The sequence below is a fragment of the Saccoglossus kowalevskii genome, chromosome 3, assembly GCF_978046115.1.
Source record: "Saccoglossus kowalevskii chromosome 3, keSacKowa6.1, whole genome shotgun sequence".
In the NCBI taxonomy this organism is placed as follows: Eukaryota; Metazoa; Hemichordata; class Enteropneusta; family Harrimaniidae; genus Saccoglossus; species Saccoglossus kowalevskii.
In genome coordinates this window covers 3,550,253-3,571,631 of record NC_140643.1, presented here as the reverse complement: position 1 = coordinate 3,571,631, position 21,379 = coordinate 3,550,253, and the positions used below count along the sequence as shown (strand labels likewise).

Here is a 21,379-nt window from a genome sequence, read left to right as displayed (position 1 = left end):
TTGTTTTTACTCTAGTTAATATTTGACCTTTGTGTGAAGTCATTGTATGGTAATTAAATCTGTTCAAAGTTTATTTTCAAACACATTTGTGAGTTTATACTGTGAGCAGTAATATTCTCAAATAGCCGCATTGGGTTAATTTTGTACAAACCTGGTGCATAGATGCTCTGGGCCAATGCACAGATTTGATTAGGTTTTGATAGAAATCCATGCATATTAATTAATTTGCATGATAATTAGCTCATTTTTAGCTGTTCCATGACTGTTCCACTGATATCTAAACAACCACTCATTGTATTTTGATGAAACTTGGTGCATAAATGCACTGAACTTGTGCGCAGATTTGATTAGTTTTGGGTAAAATTCTGTGTTTATTAATTACCTAATTTGCATAATGATTAGTAAATTTTCTGCTTTTATACTGATATCTCAACTACTAATCATCACATTTCAATGAAACTTATTACATAGATGCTCAAGAACAATGTACAAATCTGATCAGTTTTGGGTTAAAATCTGTTCATATTAATTCCCTAATTAACATAATAATTCATAATTTGTTGGTTTTGATCACATTTCATTGGAACTTGGTACATAGATGGTCTGTTACATTGCACAGACCTTATTAGTTTTACACTCAAATTCGTTCATTTAATTTTTCTGATTTGCATTTCCATCAATATCTCGATTTTGAATTAATTTTTACTGTGTCTCTAATACTCTCAGCACACGGGTGTTCTTTCTAAGCTTTCTTTGACTCCATCTTACTATAATCAGAGCCATCTGGAGTTCATTATTAGAAAATGCCTTCTATTATACATTAGTTAACATTTGATCTTTGTGAGAAGTCATTGTATGGTAACTCGATACTTGTTCGCATTGTTCAGTGAGTTACAAACTATGCGCAATAAGCTTTGTAAAGTTGTTACTGTACATGTACAATAAGTTATGAAGGCGCGACAATGTCATATAAATCATTGGCCATTGTGTTTTTCTGTGATTTTCAACATTTTATGAGTAAAAATTTGCCGGAAAAATCCAAGTTTTAATGACATCTCGCAAGAGAACTGGCATTACCGTATTGCGCATGCGCCAGTCTAACCGCTGAGGAAATCGGCATCGTTTTCGTCTGAGGATATTGTATTCCGGGACTGTATCGTTCTTTGCACAAGGCTTATATAGATTAAATTCTATCTCAAAGGTAAGAAACTGTGCTTATGGTATTTATTATGAACTTTGATTTATCCTTTTGTGTCCTGACTTTAGTGAGAAACTAGCGATCACACAGTGTCACACTTTGCCAGAAAAACAGTCCTGCTATTAGTTCAAGAACTGGTTATGAAACGCGTAAATCGAAAGATTATCTCGTCATTTAGGAGGCTGGGGAATAACGTTTGGCATATAAAATACTGGAATAATAAAAACGTAAAAGTTTAGAACACGCTGATCGTGATTCTGTTATGCACGATTTTTATTTCCGGTGTTTATTGGCAACGGCTAGCGAATTGAAACTTGGTTTCATGACGACATATTAGACTAGAATTATCGAGAAAACACAAGTCAAGTTCGGCGAACCGTGACTGCTTGAAAGCAGTGATGAAATTGAAAAGTACTGTAATTCAATATCATTGAATCTATCATCACTGTTAAATTACCTTTGAAGTAAATATGATACCCGAGTGCGTTACCGGGACCTCCATGCTCCATTTATCGGTAAATCGAAGCTCTGTCAACAGAGACACATTTCCTCAATCAGCTATTTATTTGGGTACTGAAGTCAGGGTGGCAATTTCAATGTTTAGCTCCCATAATTTATCTCCATTATGAGCAGGAAAATAAATTACGGACCTTGATTGAGATGGATTTAATGGCGGCCATGTTTTTAATTGTTGACATTGTGCATTATGTGAAACAATATTAGGAAGGAGGTCAAATTCACGTAATCCTCAATTTTAATGATGTTGACTTTACAGCAATTCCAGGCACTGATTTGACGCTGAAATAGTGCTAGATGTTGATAACTTACTACAATAAGTTACATACTTCGTTTTCACAATTACAGAAGTTGTTACAAATAATGCATACAGCATATCTGCAATTTGAAGCGCACCGGAAGAAAGCTCCGCCCATAAAAGAGGCGGTACATTAGTTTTGAATTTCTCCTCCAATAAATGATCGAGGCTCTCAACTTAGTTTTCTATTTCAATTTGCGTCATACATGTATGTTATTTCAATGAGAGAGGCGCATAACGTGGTAGCTCTGCAAAGAACGTTATTTTACAGAACCAGCTGACCGACTGATCATGACAGAATTATTGATCAAAGTGCATTCATTATTCCTACTGTGGAAATATCCGTATCACGCTGATGTATATAACTGAAAGCTGCCTGCAACAAATGTCCTATGAAGACTTCATCCAGTACATCAATAATGAAATTGAATACATAAGTAGAATGGGTGTTATTCGATTATTAGTTCTCAACGATGAGAACTAAAAGGTTGATGTGCCACCAAATAATCGCTTTAAAAAGCTTATCACTGGCACACATGATCACACGTCCGGGGAGGGTCGATTCGTCTCGCCTCGCAAGTTAATTCGCCCCACAAGACGATTCGTCAGATTTAAGGTTAGCCCACTACTAACTCGCCAAATAAGCACAACAAGATCTGAACAACAAACTGTTCACGTGCTCGTCATGCACTGGCATGCGTAATTGTTCGTTTGTTTTTGCCGACGTTGGGTTATACCACGGTTTCTAGTAACGGAACGGAAAAATAAACTACAAGACTTGAAAAAAAAGTTAAATCTGAATTAAAACTGTTCCTCTTTTTTCCCCTACTATCTTCCATGCACGGAACGTTCACGGAAGTTGTATATATTTATAAGATAAATAAAACTCTTGTTCTCACTTCAACTGGTTTTTCGACTCCTTGCTTCTCAATCGTGGTGCTTAAACAACTTGGACAAACGGTGATTTGTAGACACGCAATCGACACGATGACCGACCAAAAGTGAATGAAAGACAGACGCGCCTCAAAGTCTAGGTGTACCGGACTTTGTAGCAAAAATAGAAAACATTGTGGGCAATATCTGTCAATCATTCATCTGATTTGCAGCCGATGTTTATATTTCCAGTTACAACTTATGTAAGTTTGTAAACAAAGTATGTAATCTTGTAGGACGCAAACAAAAAGGCTAATGATCGGTCCCTTGTTGGATTATTGGGAGTTGTCAATGCGCTCTCCAAAAATATAAGAAACAAATGTCCGAACATAAACTTGACACTTTATTCCTTTCCACCACTGAGAAACGATTGACTGAAAGGTATACAGAGAAATAAAGCACATAAGTAAACAATACATTTCACGTAATCGATTGATATGCATAGTATACATGTACATTTTGTACAGTAATATTACTATCATCACAGTTAGCGACTACCTCACAAAAGGTAAAGATATCACAACACATCTTAGAAATACATGGAATTACACGCAGTAGATCGTAAAGCGTAAAGACTAGCGTGATCGGTAAACACGAGTCACATGTATACGAAGCAATGACCTCAAACAAACGTCGCAAAAGTCAGCAGTTCGTAACAAAGAAATCATATTTATGCTCACCGTAATATTAGACCCCAACAACCAACAACCTAAACTTCGCTTAGTGTAGTTCACTCGACTGCTGTAATTCATGCAAATGCGTCAAAACACCAGCAAGACATGATGCGATCCGCCATTTCTCTCTGCTTTTTCCCGGTGCTATAAATAGCCACCTTACCAAATCTCAACTACAGAGGGCGATGGACTGTACAATAGCAAATTAGTATAACGTTATTTGGCCATAACAAATCTATTGTAGTAGGTTATCAACATCTCGCACTACTTCAGCGTCAAATCAGTGTCTGGAATTGCTGTAATAGTCATAATTTTTGGCTCATCCGGCCTTAAGGCCTGATGAGCCTATGCCATGGCGAGGCGTCTGTCGTCCAGAAATTACAAAATCCATGAATAAGGATGCCATTCACTGATTCTAGGTTAGCTATTTGTGATATATCTGTATGTTTTTAAGAGAATAAAGTTCATTTAGGCAGTCAATGGGTGCATTCTTTCTTTCTTGATACATTGATTTAAAACCTTCCCCACACGTGTTCTAATGGAATTACCCAGAATGCTTAGCGCAACCAGCAGCGCTCTGCACATGCGCAGTTAATATTTCTCCCATAATGCACTCATTATCACGAAATTTAAAATGGTGGATCATTGCGGTCGCACATGTGGATCTTCTTGGCTATCCCCACAAAATTGGTGCCGAGAAACCAGGATTCTGCGAGTCGATTGATTCATCTACCAGTCAACTTCCAGGGAAGATCCACGATTCATCCCGACTTTCAAGTTAATCATCGTTATGCCAAGAGCAACGCAACTAATTCAACGGAGGAACAAAGCAAAGGCACAACTACAAGCCATTCTCACACACAGGCGCTCGAAACGTTTCCTGGATAATGAAAAATGACCTAAAGTGGGATCGGCATAGTTAGTCAGTCGCTGGTAAATTCCCCTACTACTAGTACTCATATAATAACACAAGGTAGGAAAGCGTTGACACCAAAACTTCCCGAAAATAACACTATTTTCCAAATTATATTTTGATCGGCTTCACATAACTCAAGCATGATATCAGTAGAAACCATTGATCGACTTACATTACCGTTATTCGAACTAAAACAGGTTAAATCCTGTGAAAATCGAAACACCAGAGCAATATGAATCAACCCATCTACGCAGTTATTTTGAAGCAGAGGCCCGAGCATGCGTATATGTTTGGAACTGTGCATGTTTGGAACTGCGCATGCTCGGGCCTCTGCTTCAAAATATCCGCATAGATGGGTTGATTCATATTGCTTGGGTGTTATTCATGTCTTGGTGTCAAAGCTTTCCTACCTTGTGTTATTATATGAGTAGTGGGGGAATTTACCGGCGACTGACTAACTATGCCGATCCCACTTTAGGTCATTTTTTATTATCCAGAAAACGTTCCATGCGCCTGTGTCCTCACACTGATTGAAGAGCTAATCACGCTGTACCCGATGCCAATGACAAAAACGCTGCGTACCGGGAAAAACTCACACGGAAATTAGCTGTCGACAACCGGCTATCAGCGCTAGTCAACGCGGACCAACAAGTCATCGATCATTACGATGAAGACCGTGCCGAATTTACCAAGACTGAGTCATATGAAGTCGAAATACACCCCCCGCTTCGCTCGACATCCAGAATTCCAGACTATTCGATTTCAACAACCAGTCATCCAACAAGCACCTCTCGATCACAACATGGCCGCCCTACAACCGGATCAACAAACCCACTACAAGTCAGTTTGTCTTCTGCATTTAGAAATACCCACTTTTCACGGCGATCTACTCACTTGGGCTGAATTCATTGATAATTTCAAAGCCGCTGTCCACAACGACCCTCATATATCCGATATCCAAAAGTTCACGTTCCTCCCAACCACCACCGGATTACAATACAACAAGTTTACGAGGATTTCCTGATGCATGAGAAACAACAGTACGAGCTTTGGATTTCTAGTCACCTCGATCCCTATCCCGTTCGACCCTGGACACCTCGACCCCAAATATAACACCTTGACCCCTTGCCCCCTAGTCACGTCAACCCCCGGAGTTACACACTGTGCGTCACTTCGATCCAAGAATTATACAACACTGATACGACAATATCATACTTTCCCTGAGTGTGTCGGCCACCGATTACATTTCACTGACTAGTTAATGTTCGTTGCTTGTCGATTTCTGTTCATTTTATCGCACGCAACTGCAAAATGACGCCATCTTGGACTGAACCACTGTACTTGATCGGTGACACCCTATTATCCTGCAAATGAGGTGACTTGATTTCTAGCTTTGAAATCCCGATGTTGTCAAAACTACCGCTTAATTTTCAACAACAACTGATACGTTCGAACGGTAACAAGGACTGGACATTAGCCACGCCAAGTACGAGTAAATGCATGCTTCAAAAAATGTGTGTTCTCAACGTCAACGTCCCTCATCAGTCACCGCGTTCAACATGGGGAGGCAGGCCATTCAAAACAACCGCCATAAAATATCCGCGTTTCACGGTTCGACTCAACACAGCCCTTCAAACCCACCAGCGACGACCGCCAACCATAGATCAAATTCACCACCTCCCACAACTCAACACTACAGTAAATCTGCAACGAAATCACGATTTATTCCGCGACCCTGCAGCTACTGTAAAAGCCGGCATTCGTCGAACGATTGCCAAACCGTAAGTACATGCGAATCCCGCTTAGACATTGTCAGACGTAATAAACTCTGTTTTAATTGTTTAGGCAAGCATGGTGTAAAACAGTGCCGTTCACGCTTCACCTGTAGGTAATGTAAAAGTGATCATCATGCGTGCCTACAATCGGACATGTCGATTCAATTCAATCTGTCACCTTTGCTGTTGCTCCACCATCTTGTTGTCTCTTGGTGTCCGAAATAAATCTATCAAATGACTAACTGATTCTCTCATTAAAAGGTGTAGTTGTTGTTGTTATCCATCGATATTATTGTCAGTTATATGAAATGCAATTTTAAATTTAGCGTTTACGATTTGTTTGAGATGTTTACGATGTCGAACGCAGAACATCACCATCAATAAAAGGCATGATGCAAAAAAAAAAAAGATTCTGAAATTTTGAAAACCCGGAGCTGCAGAAGAAAGCTCCCTGAAAAAAAACAACTCAGCATGGCAGCATGTGTACCTCCTGTGACTTTTGTCCTCAGTATCCATCATGCAGTGTGACAAAATAATTATTTTATTCTACTTTTTGAAAATTGTAATTTTGAAGCATGGTAATACATTGTATTTTTTTCATTTTTATTTTTTTAGTTTGTCTACTATTACAGTATTTTAATGCATATTTAAAACTCAACTGACTGAAAATACTCGACCTAAATTTTAGAATGTTGAATGTCAGACTAAAATTATAAACATAGTTGAACTCTGGTGACCTTGCCCTTTGTTATATAATATAATTCCCTTTAACATATTTTGTTTCAATATAAATATGCATTGTCATAATTAATTTTGAATACAAACAAGTTTTGGGGTTGAACCAACAGTGGGGAATCAGTCTACCAAATGTCCTTAAAAGATGTAAATATGTTACAAAAACATTGGTGCCTTATTTGTTTAATTATTTTAAGGGACATAATTTCCAGCTTTATTCAAAGTAATTCGTATAAAAACAAATGCCTCATCGCAACACAAAAAAAGTGCTGCATTTAGACGTGAATAAATTCATAAAACATGCAAGATAACAGAAAATCTTAGCTGGCTTTTATCCAAGTATTTTGTACAGGTGTCTGTCAAAAATTAATGATTCACTGAGACAAATATGAACTGCCTCATTGTGGGACTACTGTATTATATGAAAAGTAAAAAAAAAAAACACCCTTTATGAATAGCTATCATGTTGCAAGCTCTGCTTTGTATGCAAATCAACTTAAATAGTTACATGTAGTTGGTGTCCAGTGGAGGGAGAAGTCAACAGTACTGTTGTCTCCTGAAAATCTACATCTTCAAACACTGCAATCTTTGAAGTGCGTTTTTAAACCAGTATTATAAAAACTCTATCATTCTGTTCTAATAGCTGAAACATATTCCTGTGAGTTTTCATTTGTCGAATGAACTGTTTGTCAAATACAGAATACATATATTTTAGAACAATTTTCTTTTTAAAATGTGGATGAAATGTTTTGCTTTTTATGTATTTTTTATGTATTGTTTTTGATTTGATAACTTTGAACTAAACAGATTTTCTATTAGCTTCAGATCTTGATCAAAGTTTGGCACCCAGTTCATAGGAGTGCTTATATTGATTTTCTGACATCTTGTTTTCTATAAAGATTTTATTGGTAGGTTTGCAAATGTGTATCAGACTGTGCAATCTCTCCATGAGTTGGTTTTGAAACCCAGTATGGGATTCTGAGATACATTACCAAGGATATTATTACATAAATCATTTGCTTCATTGAACACATACAACAATGCATATTTCCACTGAGATCAGTGACCTTTGATGTGTATCACCAGTGATCAGTCAAGTAGAAACAGTCAAAATATTTTATCAGATTTTCTCAATTTTTGCATGATATTTTCATACAGGACATCTGTTGTTCAAACTCAGGGAAGACTTTATACTGATGAATAAGGTGACCAAGTTTGATGAAGTTTGGAATAGAATTAGTAAAGTTATTATGCACACAATAACAATTATTAACAACAACGACGACGACAACAACAACAACAACGCAGGACAAAATTTTTCCCTTAATATCTTTCCCTTCCATCTTTGATGGTACGGGCAAGGTAACAAAACAACTCGAAATTGTAAAATTATACTGGCCAACAAATCTGCCCGACACTGGCAGGACATACTGACCATGAACAAATTAAGATCCATTCCAGAATGGCATTTAGTTTTAACAAACGATTTTTAAAAACATACTTCAAGGCTGAAGTTGATTTGCATACAAAGCAGAGCTTGCAACATGATAGTTACCCTGAGAGGGCGCTTTTTACTTTTCAAATAATATTGTCATGGTACAATGAATATAATGTGACAGTTCATATTTGTCTCAGTAAATCATTAGTTTTTAACTGAGATACCTGTACAAAATCCAACTAAAATTTTCTGTTATCTTGCATGTTGTACAATTCAATACATGTCTAAATGCAGCACTTTTTTTCTGAGTTGAGGCATTTGTTTTTATTCTAAAATATCTGAATTAATTATCTGAAATAATATTAATACAGAAGTACAATTGATGTTTAATTATTACTGATTTGATGTATTGAGATGGAAATCACTACTATAAATACTTTTATTTTATTTTCTGTCTTTTGTATTCTAATTAAGTACAAAGTGGGGATATCCCTTAACATTTTATTTCTTTGAAATGTGTTTTCAAATTAGTATTATACAAATGTAAAATTACATCCTAATAGCTGAGGCAAATTGCTGCGAATTTTGATTCTCAAAGTTTATATACTTCAACAAAGAAACTTTTTTTTTTTTTCAAATGAACTGTATGTCAAATACAGAATACATATTTTTGAGTATAATTTTCCTCTCAAAATGTGGATGAGACTAAACAGACATAATTTTCTATCGGCTTCAGATCTTAACCAAAAGTTTGGCACCCACTTCATAGGAGTGCTTATATTGATTATCTGACATCTTGTTTTCTGTTAAGATTTTATTGGTAGGTTTGCAAATCTGTATCAGACTGCAACAACTCTCTCCATGAGTTTGCATTGAAATCCAGTCTAGCATATATATACATTACCAAGGATATTATTACAAGATAAATGATTTGCTTCATTGAACACATACAGCAATGCACATTCACACTGGGATCAGTGACCTTTGAATGTGTATCACGAGTTATCAGTCAAGTAGAAAATATTTTATCAGATTTTCTCAATTTTTGCGTGATATTTTCATACAGGACATCTGTTCTTCATACCCAGGGAAGACTTTATACTCATGAATAAGGTGACCAAGTTTGATAAAGTTTGGATTAGAATTAGTAAAGTTATTGTGCACACAATAACATTATTAACGACGACGACGACAACGACGACGACGACAACGCCGGACAGAAATTTTTCCCTTAATATACCTTTCCCTTCCATCTTTGATGTTACGGGCAAGGTAAAAACTCATTTCTCATAAAAAGATTACTGGTAGGTTGATTAAAACAAAAACATTAGATTGAAAGTTTGTTTTTACACCAAAATGTTTTTGGTTTAATTTTTTTTAAAGATAATTCCAAATATCCTATTGTATGACGTTGGTACAAAAATAAGTTTTTTTTTTGTTTTTTTAAGTATAGTGCTACATGTATGCTAGTTAATCAGACTATTATTATGCAATGTTACAATAACATAGTGAATAGACTATGCACAGACTAGCTCGAATGCTTCAATATTTAGTATATACTTTGGGTGGACCTCTACTAGATTTGTTCATTTCATGACCATGTCTTCAATTCTCTATTTTTGGCGAATATTTCGTAATTTTTGGTCAAAAATGTAATTTTCGATTTCTTCAAAACCGGTAGCCCGAATGCTTCGTAACTTAGATTTTTGTCTGATTTGTTTATTTTATGTTGCGTCATTTTATGTTATTTACGACTTTAGCTCTATTTACATTTATAGACATTTTTAGAGATTATTAGACGCCCAGACAGACCTGTCTTACCTAGTCATTATTAGACATTGTTAGACGATATTATCGATAATATCGGAAAAAACAAATTGTCCCAATAGTTGCCCAGACAGACCTGTCTAACTTACACATTATTAGACGATTTTATCGATAATATTGGAGAAAAACGAACTGTCCCAATAGTTGCCCAGACAGACCTGTCTAACTTAGACATTGTTAGACGATTTTATCGATATTATCAATAATATCAAAGAAAAACGAACTGCCCCAATAGTTGCCTAAGAAAGGCTTGTCTAACTTTGACATTTTTTGACGATAATTTCGGATAACGTTAAAAAGTGCAATGTCGCGCCTTCCTCCAATAAGTTATATCCTAGAGTTCACATAAAATAATTATACTATAAATTGCTATAAAGCATATACAGTATTGTTCAGTGCAATAAGTTTTCTAAAGTTATTACTGTACAATCAGTTATATCCTATTAAGTCACATAAGATAATTAGTCCCCGTTCAGGCGCAGCCTGAAAAGGGGACTTATAATTCAGGTTTTGTCTTTTTTCCGTCTCCAACATTTTCTCAGAAATTCTACAGCAGGTATCAGTGAAACTTGGCAGGTTGATGAGTATGCACGTAATTTTTTTTTCCAGATCTGAAAATTCCAAGTGGGTCTTTTTCACGATTTTCATCAAAAATTATCTCTCCCGGCAACATTGACAGAACGTCTGCGCATGCTCAGAATAAATTAATTACTGTAAAATACTTTATTTTTGCTTGCAACATTTTTTTGCTATTTTCGCTGAAGGAATGTTTCAGTTAAAATAAAATCCAGCGAATATACCCTTTTCTTATATTTTACAGTCAACTTGTCAAAAATCAATGAAAATAAATTCAATACAAAACAGCCAGAAAAAGTCTTTTCAGCGAATGATAATTCCAGCTGAAATAAAATATTTTACAGCAGATTAGATCTGTGAGTAACGCTGCTGTTATTATGGCATGTGATTTCTCCATTGCGTGCAATTTATGATAGTACTGTTTATACATGTGTTCTGTTTGGCTCAGTGGTCTCATTCACTAGTTGCTAGAAGAACTAGTAACCTTATTTGATTTCAAGAACTTCAAGAAGGCGGCATAAGAGACGTGTTTGCAAAGGTAAGTTTCCCAGTTTCTACAAAATTGAATGTATTTTGGGGTACGATTGGTGTACATTCCGTGACGTACATACGGACGTGAATATTATGATGATTGCCAGCTTTATATTCTTGTGAAAAGCCAAAAAAGCAAACAATTGTCTCCAATCTACGAAACTAGTTTGTAAATTGTATACCCTGTCAAATTATTGTACACGGACGATTAATTCATGGGGACATAGTTTCAAGTTAGTAAATCGTTATCCGGTCTTTTGCTTGTGATGCGATTTCTGAAATATCCACAACTCGGGGGGGGGGGGGGGGGATGTCCCTGTGTCGATCAATTTATTCATTATATAATAGTAGGTTGCATATGATTATATTCGTATTTTTATGTTGTGAGCATTAAACTGTTAGTTGTAATGAAGATTTTGCCGATCTCGTACGATTCAACATGGCCGATGTGCAGTGACAACACGTGTATGGACGTTCGGTCGAGTAGTCTGCAACGGACCATGAAATCGCCCGGCGTTTTTTCGGCATTTTTTTTTTAGTTTTTTTTTTAAATATTTTAGATATTTCATTCACTCCTGACGCCTAAAAGAGTCTACTTTATATTTTACCGTAGTCATTGACACCTATTGTGAATAGCCCGAATGGGTAAGCTTCGTTTCGACAATGAGCTGTTATTTCTGCGAACAATGTTAAATTATTCTTTGAATGCTCAGTTTATATTTTGAAAACAACTAATTTTTTGATTAAAAAAAGATCATTCCGTTTTCCCTGTCAAAATCAAAGCATAAAGATCTTGCCAGAACATCGGTAAATCTACTACCGCGTTGCGTTCACCACGAGGTCACTGAACCGTCATTAACATATTTAAATGAGCCACGTGTAAATGAGAACAAGGCGGATATCTATCGCTTCGCGCATTTACATTCGACCGAAATCATTCGTTTACGATGAAACTAAGTTGAATATTACTTCCAATTTATAAAAATTCAACGAATTAAATTTTTGTGCGTTATTATAATCATTACTGAATAATAATCAACAATTGCAATACTTCGAAAACAAGTTATTCACTTGCGAAACACAGAATGACCAGATTGTGCTACCGTGATCATTCGCTACCGGTACTAACCACTAAGCAATGTATTCGTGTTTGTATTTATTCAAACCTTCTTTTAGAACATACTTTTCGTTATCAACAAGATTATAAAAAAATAATGGATGTTACAGTATGTGAATTTTTGGGGGGATTCAATTGATTATTCCAACATTTCGCGATGCCTATGAACCAAAGGCTTTTCACTCTTCTCTGAGTGTGACACCTAAACCAGAGGTTTTATGGTGTATAAATTGGCACTAAATGAAAAGGCCGTTGAACCTTATTCAAATTTATAAATACATGTTATTATGTATTTCATTATGAAAACTGACTAAATTAAATGTGATCTTATTTTTAATTATGATTATGATTTATATCGGTAATGACGTTTTCATCCAATATTAATTGTGCAATTGTTAAAATGCCTACCTACACATTTATTGTTTTTGTTTCTGTTGCCCTGAAATAGACATTTGTAAAAAAAAAAAAAAAAAAAAAAAAAAAATCATGCTTGATTAAAATTAAAAAAAAAAGATGTAGTCATGTAGCCCCTTCCTGTTACCTGTTTTCAACTTCTTCCAAAGTAAAACTGGCGAAGCCTTGTAATTGCCATACAATCATCAACTTGTATGTTATTGAAAATCTTTATTTTGTTGTCTGTGAATTAATATAATATTTGAAATGGCGTAATGGTGCAAAATATTCTCAAACAATCAGTCTTCTGATGACACTACACTGCGCATTTATGCACAGTCAGTATCCCAATGCGCGATCACAGCTTACTAAGTGATGATTGTGGTTGAAATGGAAAACTGAATACAAAAATCCAGTAATATCTCAAACGAATTTCCGTCTGCTGTGAATGCATGTTTCGTTACATTAAATAAATAACCCAATTTTATGATAGAAACTTGCAATCTTGTGCCATACAGGGTCAAGTGATTGAGCAATAACAAATGTGATTTTATGTATTTGATCATTGAATGTATCCAAAAACATGGTACCAATGATCTGAAATTTCAGGAGTGCTCGCTGAAGGTTTATCAATCCTGCGTATTGTCTTGTTCTTTTTCAATCCTGCATTTCAGTTACTAGAATTCATACTAAAAATAGTTTGTTTTTTTTCTAATAATTTGTCCACTTTCAAAAACAAATATTTTTCCATAGTCGAAATGCTAGAAGAATACAAAACTACTGTGATTTCATAGCGATACCTGTAGAGCCATTGTCAATTAGTTCGCCTGATCAACACAGCGTTATACATAGGACTGATATTGAATCACGGAGAGTAAAATCTGGTGATACTAATCCCTAGAACCACTCAGATTGGGACATATGTCTTATGAACCCACATGTGTATGTCTTTGACTATACTTATTTTAACCTTTTTTTTTTTTTTTTTTTTTTACAGTGGTGCTGTGAACTGCTTTAATTTCGCAAGGCAATTTTTTCTGGGTTCCTACAACATGGAGTGTCAGGGACTTTATTGAAATGTTGTACACAAATTTCACAAAATCCTGAATATATCTAGAAGTGAAAATTAAATGGTTTACAGTATCTTATACCCATTAATAATGATTGAAATGCAATAATATCACTGCACTAAAAAGACTTCAAACAATTATTTGTTTCTTCTCCATTGAAGGGAATGAGCAGACCAACCTTTATCGCAACTGGCTTTCTTAATTATTACATGTACTTGCTCTGAAAACATAGCTTTTACAATTGTTTAAATTAACAGATGTTGTTCTATGTACAATGAATACATTTTAAATAATAAACCTTACTGTGTTAATAACAAATTGTATTTGACAACATGAGAATGATTCTGATGCCCAGTGGTGATGTTGAAACAAACCCAGGTCCTGGTAATATACTAAGACCTGATTAACAAAGAAGTACCAGTACATCAAGGTTCACTCAGATTTATGAATGCAGTTTCTTGAGCAAGTATATATGTATGACAAATAGTTTTGTTGCACTTGTGTACTCTGAGATTCTGAACATGGGTCAGTGGAAGTTTTTAGTTGTCAGTACAAAACTAGATCATCGGAAATCACTTTATGATGAGTTGTAACTACAAAGAGTACATATTTATTCATCTGTTTGCAGATGTTCCTTGTACAACTTTATAATCAAATAACGGGGACTGTGACATTTCATGTCTTGTTATACTATAAGTTGCTGTAAAGCATATTCAGTATTGTTCAGTGCAATAAGTTTTCTAAAGTTATTACTGTACAATCAGTTATATCCTATATATTCAGTCACATAAGATAATTATACTATAAGTTGGCATATATAGTAGTTGTTAACTGAGCAGTATTTGCTAATATCCAGACTATTGAGTTAACTTTGCACAATTTTTCTGTTGACTTACTCAATGTTAAACTCCCATTATTCTATTACACTTTACTAAAACAGTGGAGTGAAGTTCGGCCTAATAAAAACATCTCGCATGAATATGAAATCATATGGAATAACAAAAATATCCTCATTCAAAATAAAAGTATCTTTTACAGAGCGTTTTTTAATGCAGGAATAATTTATATTGCAGATATATTTGACACAAATGGTAAAATTAAAAATTGGGCTAATTTCCAGGCACTAGGGCTCAATTATGTTCAGCTACTTCAGTGGTATGGCATTATCTCTGCACTGCCATTAGACTGGAGGAATAGTCGTGCAATTTGTGTACGTCCAGAGCCTCCTATTAGTCTAGTCACCGGTGAACAAATAATTATACTTGAAAATACCACCCAAAAGCAATTACGTAAGCTGTTCACCTCCCATGTTTTTACAACACCCAAAAGTCAACTCTTTCTTAATACTTTGTGTAATCTGGATAACAAGGATTGGGAATTTTATTATTCCATGCCTTTTTTGGTAACTCTATGCAGCAAACTACGGGAGTTTCAGTGGAAATTAAACCACAATATCCTGTACACAAATGAAATGTTATTCCATATGAATTCACCATTAGTATCGTCAGATTTATGCTCATTTTGTCATGGTACCACCGAGAACCTAGTGCATCTTTTTGTCGAATGCGAGTCTATTAAAGTCGTCTGGACATCAATTTTTAATCTATGGGGAACAAAACTAGGATGCCCAAGAACATTGTCAGCAAAACAGATTATATTAGGAGACAAGGACTTCTCCCCTCTACTAAACCATATAATTATAATTGTTAAAAGAAATATCTATACGTGTAAATTAAAAAAGGAACTACCATGCCTTAATCTCATAAAATCTGACATACGTTACACGCAGAAGATAGAGTTAGAAATTTCAAATAGAAGACATACAATGTCCATTTTCCTGGACAAGTGGGGAGACTTCAATTGTTAATGGGTATTCAGTGTCTATTTTGTATGGGTTATACTAGCTGTGACATTTGTTGTATGTTGACATTGTGCTGTAAAGAATTTCTATTATATGGAATAAAAGATAGTTAAAATGAAAAAAAAAAAAAAAAAAAAAAAAAAAAAAAAAAAAAAAAAAAAACTTTGCACAATTATATGCGAGTCACAGCTTGAACAGTACAGTAAACAACACAACTTTGAAGTAAATAGTGAAGTATTTTCTCAGGTAATCATGTAGAATTAGATGTTGTTACCCATAAAGTTGATAATCTTATGAATCAATTAATGAACAAATTTAACTGACTTAAATCAAAGTGAAATATCTTCAAATGTAATGCAATTACTAAATCAGTTTCACCTGTATCAAAAGAATATTGTGAGTACTGATTGGATAGATATTATAAATAGACTCCCTGGTGCTGGTTTACAAAACCGTGGCCTTGTTATCAAAATGTTATTATACAAGTATTAATACATACTCCAGCATTTGCAAGCTACATTCTTAACAAATCAAAAACCCATCAATGCAGAAAAAATAAAACACCATCTTGTTTGTCATGTGAATGGGAATCATTTATAATCCACATGTATTTGGATAACAACAGTTTTAATAGTGCAGCATGGTTACATAAATACAATAAAAGTACAGATTTATTTAATCCTCTTGTAGAAAATGCTGCCCATGAGTTTCTTGTGATTATATTTGATATATTAGAACAATATGACGTAAACAGTAATAATATGTCAGTACATACGTTTTTTTAACTATCCTTTATTCCATACAGTAGAAATTATTTACAGCACAAAGTATTTACATAGTATCTATAATAACACATATAAATTAAAACACTGTAAATATCACAATGTAAGACTTGAACCGGTCAATGGTTTACAACTTCCTATCACATATTCTAGTAATAATGAACCAGTTTCTATTTCAAATTGCCTTAATGATTATTTTAGTGAAGAAACAATACATGAATATTCGTGTAGTCATTGCAACAATCAGAGAAGAAGAAGAATGCAATGAGATTAAGGTAGAGGTTTGTGGGCACTTGGGAGTGAATTTTTTTTATTGCTTTTTATTATCCAAAAAGTCTTGGCTATAGACTGTTAAAATTGTGTAGAATTGTGAATAGTGGAACATACTCAAAAAACGATTTTAAAATTTACTACATGGACCTTATCAAACATGTGCATAAACCCAACTATTTTTCATCTGGGATCCACCAGTCAGTAAAAACAAATTTTATGTGTCAGTTTACATTATTACTATATCAGGGATTTTCAGGGTAGGGAACAGAAGCGCAGTACCCCTCTGCCATGGCCATGCACCCCCTTACTCTGGGGAGCAGATCCTCTGGCAACCATAAAATTCTGATTGACCAGGGATCACATGTGGCCATAGTCTTCAACTGTGACCCCAAGGAAGCCATAGAATGCTCCATTTTAAACTAGAATTATCAAAAACGTCACACCCTGGTAGGGAAAACTCTATCTCCCCCACTTGGTGGCGCCGCTGAATTATAAAATGAATTGAGAACATCTTATAAATGCAAGTTAATTCACCACTCACCAAATAAAAATGTGAGCATGCTGTTTTCATGAACTTACCCGCACTTCTATCTGTATTCTCGCGTACATCACTCAACTGCATGGCTAAAGTTCCTTCAAAACCCTATGTGATATATAGGGTATCAATGCTTTTGACCCATGATACAATGAATTTGTATGAATATTTTCTATGAAAATTTATAAAATATAAAATCTTTCACTTTATTCAAAATCCCCCCAAAAGTCTGTGTTTCCTGCATTCATTGGACGATTTACCAGCATGCATATGAAAGATATCATAAACAAACAGTATGGTCTTAATAAGGCACTGTGATTGGTCAAGTTGTTTTCATACACCAGTTGAAAGCAACTTGACCAGTCACAGTGCAAAACAATTTTTTTTTATTGCTTTTTATTATCCAAAAAGTTTTGGCTATAGAATGTTGAAACTTTGTAGAATTGTGAATAGTAGAACATACTCAAAAAACGATTTTAAAATATAGATAACAGGTGCAGACATTCTCTCTTTTGAATGCTTAGCAAGATTTAGCAAGGCTGTACATAAATAATAAAAAAGAAACATGGTGGAAAAAAGAAATGACGGGATCTCCATATTATGCACTATATTTAACTTTTAACAAAACTATAATATATTTAAATTTGGAACTGTTACAGCCATTATAATTATGAGCATTTTCTGAGTGAATTGTTATGCAAATTAGCAATTATCTCTGCTTCTTTTTAGTGCACATCCCTTTGCTTTGACCTTTTGTTCTGAAATTTTCACAAATGATTGACAATGTGTTTATCTTGAAACTCCGTCGGGCATTGTTTTTGGTTGAACAGTGTTGCAACAATCGTACAGACAACTAGCCTGGGTGTTAATTAATATGCATAAACTTGAAGTAGTGAAATTTGGGCTGCTGCCCTGCACAATTGACAACTGGTAGACAGTTTTCAAGATGGCGCTTTCTTCATAGTAAACAGATGTACCCACAAACTAATTTTGACAGGAAACAGAAGCATGGTTTAGGAGCTAATTTTTTTTTAAATCACTTTTGACCAAAAAAGCACATTTTTGTGCATATTTCAAACTACAGTGTCCATAAAAAAAAAAAAAATACTAAAAATTTGTTAAAATTCATACAATAAGTTTTTCGAAAATATATAGTTTTGTGGACAAGGGAGGTCATCTTGGTTTTCTAATTAACTAATTAAAATACCTGTCAGGCAAACTGCATCTCTACCTTAAGTTGAAAAAATTACAGATTCAACAAATTCAAAACACTGCAAATGTATCAATTTGTAAATGTAAATTAAAAGATACACTTACAGCTGGTGCACTGAAAGCTTCTAATGGCATTGAAAAACTTGTAAACATAGATCAAGGATTCAGAGTATTTAAAACTTTTCATGGTTTGCCTCTCTATTTTGAAAAAGCTAAACGAGATTTATTTGCCATGATCAGACAGTTAGCTATTATCTTTTTCTGCAGCTGAAACTAGATGGCTACATTTAGTCCGAATACTTGGATGTATGCAAGATAGTATAGAATACAGTGATGATCAACTTAATGCTATGGCATGGAAAAAATAGTGTAATTTCATTCAATCAGATCACTATGACTTCATGGTTCAAAAACTGTTACATAATATGCTAAAGTCAGATGATGCTCCTATTGTCAAATCTCCACATATTCATATGTTAACTGAGAGGTGCCCCACAGTATGGTATTAACAGTTATTAGTGTTATTAACAAACACATTTTTGTACGAATGGTTTTGATCTGGAAGAACTGATTAACTATCAAATACATAAACATACTAAAACATGTAGAAAGAAAGGTCAAAAGATATGTTGTTTTAACTTTCCACAGCCACCTATGGCTACAAACTTTCCACAGCCACCTATGGCTACAAACTTTCCACAGCCACCTATGGCTACAACTGTGATGTTGAAACCACTATGGCTACAACTGTGATGTTGAAACCACTTTCCACAGCCACCTATGGCTACAACTGTGATGTTGAAACCACTTCCCACAGAATTTGATAATGAGAACAATCAAAGTCATAAAAATAATTATGAGAAAGTTAAATCTTTACTAGATGAGATGAAGTTTGGAGAAAATATCACATTTGACATATTTTTAGTGAAATTAGGGATGTCATATGATAGCTATATATTAGCTATACATTCTTCTTTAAGTAAAAATACAATATTTCTTAAAAGAGAACCATCTGTAATTAGAATCAATAATTACAATCCATAAAACACATTTCAATTCATCGCCAAGTAAATCCCACCAACAGTACCAGTAATAGCTGCAGAGCTTTTAACTCGATGAAGACGCTTCCAAAGGTTTTCTCTTCATAATGATCAACCACTATTCTAGAGAAACTACAAAAATCTATGGAAGCAGAACATCACAAAATCAACATTCCCTCCCCCAAATGTATAGCTTAGAGTGATATTTGGTAATAAGAAATGAAAATTATGTTATAAAATTTTACTATTTCATAAATTTAGCCAATTCTTGGTCTCAACATAACCAGTTGCATCAACTACAATGTATTCCCTTGCGGGCAAGGATTCAATAGTTTTGCTATGTTTTCAGCTTCATGCTTTGGCTCACAAATGAATAACTTGCTTGTTTTTGAAGTGTTGAAATTGTTGATTATTACTCAGTTGTCATTATAATAACGCACGGAAAATAAATTCGTTGAATTGTTATCAAATTTCAAGTAAAATTCAACTTTGTTTCACCGTAAGCAAATTATTTCGGTCACATGTAAACGATCGATGCGATACGATATCCGCCATGTTTGAATACACTCAAGACTAGTTTCTTGATCGGATAGGTCAAGTTGCTAATTAACCAATCAAAATCAATATGCTAATTTTCCCCTAAGAGGTCTTGTATCCGCTACTAAATACCCGAGCGTAACTTGTAAAGTTACTAATAGGCCGCTGGAAAAAAGCATTATTGCTTGGGTGAAGCTTACTTGTATAATTTAGAATGGCCATAACAGGACAAAGTGGGAAGTCTGTTTTGTACATCTGTTTCTCTGATTCAAAGTCATCCTTCAAATCCCTGGGGTGGTTTTTGGTTGCTTCCAAATAGGCCAAAGTGATATAATTTTTCTTTAAAACAAAACTGTTTTTGTGTAAACCCCGAAGACCCTCCCGTCCCCTTTGTCAGAAAAACTCCACATAAAACCACACCAAACGTAAAAGGGACACCGGGTCACGGTCGGACAGTGTCCTGATGGTAAACATCTTACTCATGTCTCCCACACTAATAACCGTTTTGTGTTGGATTTTATCTTCCCCCTCCCGCTTCAAACTTTTTACTTTCTCTATAAATACATTATTGGTAGTTTGGAATTCCCAATCTTTGATAATGTTAATGGGGCGATTGAATAGGACATTGGTTATGTGGCGATGGATTGCTGCTTGAATTCCAGCGTAGATTCTTATGCTGTATTCTTTCTCGTCTCTAGCCCTGACCTTGGCATAAAAATGCTTCAATATTTTCGCCAGCTCATGCACTTCCACCATTTTGAAGGCTCAGTCCAAAAACGAAGTCCAAAAACGGGGACTTACGATTCGGTCTCCGTCCGTGCGTCCGTCTGTGCGTCCGTCCGGAGTCATATCTCAGAATCCCTCAGACCGATTCTGTTCATTCTTTGCATGTGCCTAGTACTTTATGTGGGACATATGCACATGCAGTGGTTTAGCGATTCGATTCAAAATGGCCGACTGGCAGCCATCTTGTTTTTTGAAAATGTTGTATTTTGGACATGCTTTGTCAGTTTTCATTCAAACTTAGTACATAGATTATACATGTTAAGATACATGTCCATGATGATTTATTTCACAATTGGATCAAAGATGGCCGACTGGCAGCCATCTTGTTTGTGAAATTGTCGTTTTTTGGACATGCT

The 21,379-nt window shown here is 35.0% G+C and overlaps 1 protein-coding gene and 1 long non-coding RNA gene across 2 annotated transcripts in view; one reads left to right on the top strand and one right to left on the bottom strand.

Moving 5' to 3' along the window:
- LOC100371066 (solute carrier family 35 member E3-like) overlaps positions 1-21,379 on the top strand; it is a 45,758-nt gene that overhangs the window by 8,375 nt on the left and 16,004 nt on the right. The gene's annotated exons all lie outside the window — the stretch shown is intronic.
- LOC146747444 (uncharacterized) lies at positions 3,268-3,832 on the bottom strand. The gene is made up of 2 exons (XR_014929021.1): positions 3,626-3,832; positions 3,268-3,319 (listed from the first exon to the last, which is right to left on the bottom strand). It is a non-coding gene; the product is annotated as an uncharacterized LOC146747444 (long non-coding RNA).